Here is an 8,713-nt window from a genome sequence, read left to right on the forward strand (position 1 = left end):
TTGACCTCCTTATCTGTGAGAGGCCCTTTGGTGTTGTCTGGATCTTTCCATGGCTGCCTGGACCACCAAGGAGTTTGGGTGGGTGAACAAGAACTCTGCTCCTTCAGCCGGCACAAAGTACTGCTCCTCTACCTGCTTGGAGGTAGAGGTATGTCCCATACAGTCCTTGTCAGTTGTCATGACCTATGGGTCTCCAACCCAGGTCCACAGGAACAACCATGATTCAACCCTCCACTTGTCAGCCTGCTGACCCAAGACCCATGAAGCCCAACACCTATTTGAGCCTCCACCCATTGGCCGAGTCCCAGAGCAGTTGATTTGCTGGCTTAAGTAGGGCCAGCAAGCCACAGAAACAGGAAGCTGTTCTAACAGCTGGGATCCACTCTGCTCTGGACTGTGTACCTTGTGCCCCCTGCTCCCCTGACTTGACTTCCTGACATACTGACCTGGCTTGGCTCCTGACCTCTGATGTGTGGTTCTGATCTCCAGTTTGTCTCCTGCTTCTGACCCCTTGGTATCCTGACCCAGCCTGACACTCAGCTCCCGATTGAGGACGCTGGCTCTGACCACTATGTCTGGATGCCCACAACCAGGCTTTGACCCCAGTTCTAGTATGGCTTCATTTACCAGGAGTACAACCCAATTGGAGCCTGTAAGCAGCAAGATATCTAGGAGCTTATGCTAAGAATCCTGGACCTCCTCTAAGTAGACTAAGATCTTTTGCCACTTTCTGTAACAGCTCTTGAAACTGTTTGTGATCTTTTGGGGGGGGCAGGGAGAGAGAGAGGCTGAAGCAATCACCTAAATGGGTGACAAGGACAAAACCCCTGTTGGAACCAGTGCCACCAGGGGATCTGGCTTGTCTTCCCCTTCTTGCATTGGGTCAGGGTATTTAGACTGATCCTGTGGAGGAGAGATGAGGTAAGACTCCCTGCTGGAATGGATGGACTCTGGGTAACGTGTGTAAGGGTCCTCTTGCCAGTATATAAGTAAATAAGGCCAGTATGAGGGGTCAAAGGCAGATTGTAGTGATCCCCAAGGCACTGGGTACCACTGGTCCCAAGGAGAAAGCTCCTGTCTGTGTGGCTGAGACTAGTTCCAGGAGATTCTGTCTAGGCTGAATTCCCTGGGTGGAGAAGCTGGTTCCACTGGTATATCCGACTCTCCCAAAGATGAGAAAAGGTCAGATATAGCTCCAGCAGCAGCGCCATTGGTTCCACTGAGAGGAAATTGTGGCTAATGAATGGGACGGAGGATATACTTCTTCCAGAGTCCTGGATTCTCGCAACCATTTGTATCTCTCTGGTAAGGATCAGTCTCCCATAAACAAGGGAACACGTAGGTTCAGGAGGACAACAGTATTCTCCAGAGTGGTATAAGTCACTGGCACCTTCAAAGATTGCATCGTCACAATGTTCCACCGGAGAAGGCTCTGGTCCAGAAAAAAGGTGTAGACAGTGGTTCCTTATGGGGCCATGATGGTACTGCTGGTGAATGAATGTCTCTGACCTCTTGGTTTTTGATGATACTGGTAGTGCCCGATGCTTCATGTCCTAGTGTTCTAGAGGACACCACAGTAGATATTGAAGTTGATGTGGAGGCTGGTACCAAAGCTGCCTTGCTCCTATGATTCTTTTGAATGTGTCTATGCAGCTTGGGCGTGAAGGCTCACCTGACTTGGAAGTAGGTCAGGACAGGACCTCTCCTTTTAAAGGGTCTAGGAGGGAATCTGCTTTTATGTTTGGAGTGTGTGTCCCTTATTCTCAAGAAGGGGCCTAGCCAAAGGGTCCTTTCCTCTGCCCTCGAGTTGGACATAGTATTAGGGGGCATGCTCCTTGCGGATTCTAGCCAATGTGCAGCAGGAATCTCCCTGGCCTGGATCTGACTGGGACCTCATTGCACACTCCAAAAGGTGCTTCTGAAGTTGAAGTTCTTGCACCTGCCACATTCCACTGGAGCAACAGATACTTCACTTAGCAGAGATCTGAGCGTCAAGGAGGCAGGAAGAGGCAGTGCTGGTGGCTGTTGCTGACTGAAAATGAGTGGGGGCAGGAGTTTCAGTTTTTGAAGACCGGTGTGCTGGGCATAATCTAAGACCTGCACTGGGAGACAAGGTGCGTTCCCCAGCCAGGGGATTCTAACGCTTACTAGGGAACTATAAAACATGAACTGACAAATAGCCTGAATATTTATAGAAGAGAAGGATCCGCTCTGGAGAACAGTGGAGAATTCTCTGGCCATACAATGGGTAAGGAGAACCTGGAGAGGTGGTTGATCCACCCCACCCTTATATTCTGTGTGGAATGAAGAGAGTGGGGGTGCAGGTGTGGACCAATGGACATTACTTGCAAGAATTTGCTGGTCTCAGATAAGGCATGTGTACCCACAGTGGAATACAAATAGGGACCAGCACTTGAATAACCCAGCTTTCATATTGTGCAGTGATACTCGGGCTGCAGCTCTTTGCAGCACATATTTAAACACTATGTGATTTAATTATTAAATAACCTAAATTATTAACCAGTCAGGATGCTTTTGCTATGTTATTAACCAAATTAAGTGATCAACTATTATTAACTTATTTGCTGTGAGAATATTAGTTGTGTGTGTGTACACGTACATACACACACACACAAAATATTTCTTGTCATACTGTTTATGTGCATGCAGCCATCTGTGGGTCCCGCTAGTCATTGGCAAACAATACACAATTATTTGTATTTGGATGTGCAAATTTGATCAGTAACTTTAGAGTTTAGAAACTGACAATTCCATGTACAGAAAGCATGTTCATGAACATTTGATTAGAGAAGCTGAATCAGAACATAACTTGCACTCAGTCACAACAACATTTAAATGTAGTGATGATATAATTCATGCAGAGGTTACTGTGAAGCTGCAGAGCAGAAATCAAATACATGAAGTAGCAGAACATCAAGTGTCTGGAAGAATACGCACCACAGATTGATATCAAATTTAAGTGATTTTGGCTTTGATCCCTTTATATTGTTGATTGTCAACCATTGTACAGGCATGCTATTACACAAAGAAAATGGCAATACATACAGCTTTAAGATCAATTTATTTATAAGTGCATGAAACAGGTTACAGAACATTATTAAAATACTGGCTTGGGGGTTTGTATTTTTTTTACCAACTTTTAATCAAATAAATCTGTACAATGAGTATTATCTACACAGTGGATTAATTTGTAAGTTACTGTATATAGATCATTACCAAAGATTTCCTCCAGTATGTTACAAAGATGAAAACTGCATAAAGATCCCCTGAAATCTTATGACTAGACAGGGCAATGTCAATTGTGCTTCACTGCTTTGTAGCTGAAGCAATGGAGTGGAAATATTTGCAGAAAAATTTGCTTTAATCTAAAGTAATATGCCAACTTTTATTGCTACCCTTTGAAGAAAATGAGAGGTGAGTGTGCTGTGAGAAACAGAGAAAAAACATTTGTATGGCTATACTAAGATCATTACTGCAATTAAAATACAGAAGATTAACCGCAAAACTTTTATAGTCAAGAAATTATTGTAGGTACATAGTAAGGTTTATACACAAATATGGAAATAAAAAAGTTGCTTTTATAAAAATTTTAAAAGTATACAATATTTACAGCTTGTTAGGTATCATCCATGAAAGTATTTTAATCTTAAATTAGAGCTAAACTATTATATAACATGCAGTACATACAGATATAACTAACTTTAAAAATACTGTTTCACACAATGTAATATGAATAATTTCTCAATTAAATTACCTCTCACTATTCTTGCTATCTTTAAGCTTTACAATAAACCTCAGGGCAAATTTTCAGCTAATGTAAGTTTGTGTCATCTGAGAATCTGGCCTTTATTTCTAAAAGAGGAACATACTATAGACTAGGAATCACATAACACTTTCTCCACCTCCATTTTTCTAATGCCTGGAGAAGCTGCATCTACTAGGTTTCCTATAATTGAACATTATTATTTAAATCACGGTTGACCAAAAGCCAAAATAAATTCAATCCAAATCAATCTTTATCAGCTTGCTACTGCAATGACTATTAAGACTAGATTTTTAATTTTATTAATCCTCTCAGAAACCCTATTCTTCTCCCTTTTATCTGACTACATAAGGGCCAAGTGATGTCTGATTTTTTTCAGCTGATTCAAGATGTTCACATATGATGGGAACTAGCTTAGCCCTAATGGTTCTTTTAAAGAGTCTCTACTGGATTCTTAAGATTTTTTTAAAAAATATTTAAAAGTTCCGGCCTTCATAGACTGTATTGTTGCAACTAAAACTCTAAGGCAGGGGTAGTCAATTATTTTTTGTCAAAAGTTCAAATTTCTTAGTCAAGGTCCACATTCCAGAGAAAATAAAAAAAACAACAATCATAATAAGTAAATAAAAATATTTTGTGGTCCATTCAAAAGCACCTGGCAGTCTGGATTTGGCCTATGGTCCGCCTATTGACTATCCCTGCTTTAAGGATTACCAGAAATGTACACAATCAATGTACTTTCATAGGTCAAGAGAAATGCTAAGCATTTTTTAACTTGTATATATTAATATAGTAAAAATCAAACTACAACTTATATAGTTTACACAGTTTTTAAATGGGAAGAACAAACACCTGTCAACCTAACCATTCTTACCAACATTCCTCTGAAAACAGATGACATTATTTGAGACAATAACTAATTACCAGTATCAAGCTAAGGGGCTAGCTTTCAGAGAAAAATGGCTTTATTTAGATCAGTCAATAATTACTTATTCAGTTAATCTTCAGTGTTTATTGAAAAAAATGTTAGTTATTTAGTTTGGCTTATAGATTAGTTTGCCCAGCTCATAATAGAAGCTGGAAGAGCAAATGCTAAGGATTCATTTTGATTACTGATAAAGAGAATAGTTAACATTCATGCAGTTTTAGTGATTTAATCTCAAATATAAACAAATTTTCCTACTTCTGATAGATTTTTTTCAGTGTAATAGATCATGGAATTGAAAGATGAACATTTGAGGTGAAAGAGGAAGAGGAATATTTCTGTAGATATCCTCACATACTTCTACTCTAAAATCAATTACTTTTAGCTCTGCTGTAGTTGGAAATTACTTTGAAGTAAAATGGCACTGCGGGGTCTGATGTTGCATCTCTTTAATTACACTACATATTAAACTTTCATGTAAACTAAGCATAAGGATGGCTTTAACTGCTTCAACTTTCATACAGTCTGGAATCAAGCCATGGTCTTTCTGGCTCACGAACCACCGTAAGTAGGTAGTAAGGATTCTGCAGGCCAAGGTCTGCAGTTACAATGCACCGAACCAAATGGAATTTACTTTAAAAAATTTGTTGACAGGCAAGATTGAATAGAAACTAGCTTGTTTTCACACAGCTGTGTTGGGTCTCTACCTCTGTCAAGAGTGAAAAGGTAACAAGAGCTTTGTCACTCGAGTAAACAAAACACTTTTAAAATACACAGGGTAAAATTCACCCATCCACAGAGGCCCACACAAGGCCTATGTACAACCGAAGGTCCATTTAAGCTGTACTTTGAGGGCATAAAGGGGGATTTCAGCAGTGCATTGACCTTGTGCTGGCCACTATATTAGAGTGAATTTTACTCAGCAGATCTGCTTGCTGTGGATGATGAGTTGATGCATTTTTTTAAATGATCACTTTTGGGATTTAAATTCACAATTCCCATTCACAATATTGTTTATTTTTGGAATGTCAGTGAAATATGTACAGTTATATTTAACAGAATACTCAAGCAGCTCATGGACACTTGTCTTACCTTCTGTATTTATTTTAAACTAGAATCTACAAGTCCAAAATCAGAAGACTGGTCAAAGCTCCAACATACGATGGATCAGATGGTTTAGCTACAGATATTATTTTGGACTGTAATTACAACTATAACTTCAAGTTTCAAGTATACATACAACAAAACCAACTCCTACAGTAGAAAGAAATGGTTGTCAGATATGTGAAGAGGGGATTATAAAACTGATTCCTTTCAATTGCAATGCAGAATATTTCCTTGGCAAGTCATTATTTGAAATGCCCCCGCTAAACTAATGGAATAATGTGTTAAATTAGGCTATGTGAGGATATCCCAAAAGTTAATTTTAGGTGGTGAATTTGAAAACTAGAAATAGACCTACTGTCCAAGAGTGTCAACAACTAATTTTTAGTTCCTTCAATGTAGTCCATAAAAAAGAGAAGAGACTACACAAAAAATGGTTAAGAGGAAAGGGGGTGCCCAGGAGAAATACTACCAATACATCAGCTACATGGAAGAACTGAGAGCAAGTCTTAATCTTATTGTGAGTATCAGGATCTAATATTTTTGTCTGCATGGAAACTTCCACCTTCACAAATGTATGTGGAAGGGAAGAGGGTTTGTGTCAGTTTCTTTCAACTGCTGACACAATGGAGATTGTTAAGTATATCAGTAGTAGAAACAAATAATCCCAATTTTAAAATAAGGTAACTTGAAAACAAAGTTTGTCTGAAAATTCTGTGCCTGTCAGTTACATATAAGATTACTGTAATTCAAAGTTTGTGAAAAAATATTTTCCTCAATGTCTATTTGACAGCACAGTGTATAATCAGTTTCACTTTTAACATACCTTTATAAACAGGGGAGAAGAAAAATTCTTATAAAAGAAATTTTAAATAATCAGGACCTGTTATTTAAGTTGTTCTACAGAAACTGGAATTTAAAATATGAATCAATTTTTGAGACGATTCAAGTTAAGAGTCCCTTTAAACAGTTCAAAATTATTCCTCTTCCCTCCAATTTAAAATTTTCTGGGGTGCTCTCTCCTTCCCCTCTATTTTGCATCTGACAAGTTCCTGAAGACTTGAGTGGGGTGAAGTGAGGTTCCTGCTCATCAGGCATCTCCTCCCCAATACTCTGCAGTCAGAGATTGAGGAAGGGGATAGGTATGAAACCTGCCCCAGAATTACAGGCTGAGCAGCTGCAGGACTGAGGCTTCTGCTCTGCATGTTGAGCCACCAGGGGTATGTCTACACAGCAACATAAGGCCATGTAAGCAACGTTAAGTCCCCCTGGCATCCACACCCCAATCACGTAGGGCTCGAACCTAGGGCTCCAGGACCCTGCAGGGCTGGAGGGTCTGAGCCCATATTAAGCTGGGACTGTGTGTCCAAATCCTATTGCTTTCCCATGTGCATGCGGCCCCTGACTTGACTCAGGTTCCAGAAGTCCTCCAGATGTTCCAGAGTTCCTTGGAGCAACGTCCTTAGCCCTCTTGGTATCCGCTCCACTCTCTGGCCCCCTCTGGGCCTACATGTGCAAGGGCACCTGGGCAGCATGCGCACTGTCAGGGTGGCAAGTGGGAGCCAGCCCCAAAATTTCCCTGCAGCCTCCCACAGTGGTGGCTCCAGCTTCAGCTCCTCCTCGCTGCTGTGCAGAGCTTGCCTGGAGCAGGGAGCAAAGCTGACAGGGAGCTCCAGACTGCCAGGATCAGAAAGTTACTCACCTTGTGCAGGAATGTAGGTTCTTTGGAGATGTGTCTCTCTATGGGTACTCCACTTTAGGTGTTCGGGTGCCCTTGCACTTGTAATCGGAGATTTGTGGCAGCAGTGCCCGGCTGGGTCGCACATGCGCGGTCCCCGTCTCGCACCACCTCAGGCAGTTAACTGGCGCTGTGTGACCAACACCCCCTCAGTTCCTTTTCTACTGCAGAGATTAAGTGATAAACTCTGAAGTAGAGGTGAGGAGGGAGGGTAGTGGAGCACCTACAGGGACACACATCTCGAAGAACCTACATTACTGCACAAGGTTGAAAAAACTTGAGGGGCATTGGATAGGTCAAAAGGAAGAACCTTATATTGGAAATGTTCTTGTCCAATAGTAAATCAGAGAAACCTCTGAAATGAGGGATGGATCGTTATATGAAAATACACATCCTGGACGTCGAGGGCCGAGAACCAATCCACTCTTTCTAGTGCTGGAATTATGGTGCCTAGGATGAGCATTTTGAAGTGCTGTGTCTTCACGAACTTGTTGAGTCACCGTAGATCAAGTATGGGTCTCTACCCACCCAACTTTTTCTTTATGAGAAAATGGAATAAAAATCCCCTCTCTCTGTGTCTTGTTGGAACAGGTTCTACTGCTCCTAGATGTATGAGATGGATTACCTCTTGACACAGTAGATGCTCATGAGAAGGGTCCCTGAAGAGGGATGGGCAGGATGGTGGATAAGGGGTTTGAAAAGAAAGGGGCTGGTGTAACCAGTTTGTATGATTTCTAGCACCCATCTGTCAGATGTGATGGTTTTCCAGATTGGATAAAATGGAACTAGGCAATCTCTGAAGGGTCAGGAGAGAGTAGACGTCTTCAGCACAGAAAGACATGGAGCTCTTGGGCCCTCAACAAAAGCTTCAAATTTGTTGCCTGGATGTCTATGGCTGCGACACTGCTGCTGGAAAAATAGGCTGTCATCTTCTCAATGACCTCTGTGACTCTCATATGCCAGTGTTGCTGTGAATACGGAGCGTGGCTGTAATGCTGAGGGGCATAGTAACAGTGCAGCTTGGAGGGCTGTTCTAGAGATGAGTTGTCCCTGATAAAACTCCTGAAAATTGTTCTTATCTTTGGAAATAAAGTCAATAAATTCAGAAAACTTTGTAGTAGTAGTTGTAATCATACTTTGCCAGCAAGGCCTCATAATTGGC

The sequence above is a fragment of the Natator depressus genome, chromosome 2, assembly GCF_965152275.1.
Source record: "Natator depressus isolate rNatDep1 chromosome 2, rNatDep2.hap1, whole genome shotgun sequence".
Classification (NCBI taxonomy): Eukaryota; Metazoa; Chordata; order Testudines; family Cheloniidae; genus Natator; species Natator depressus.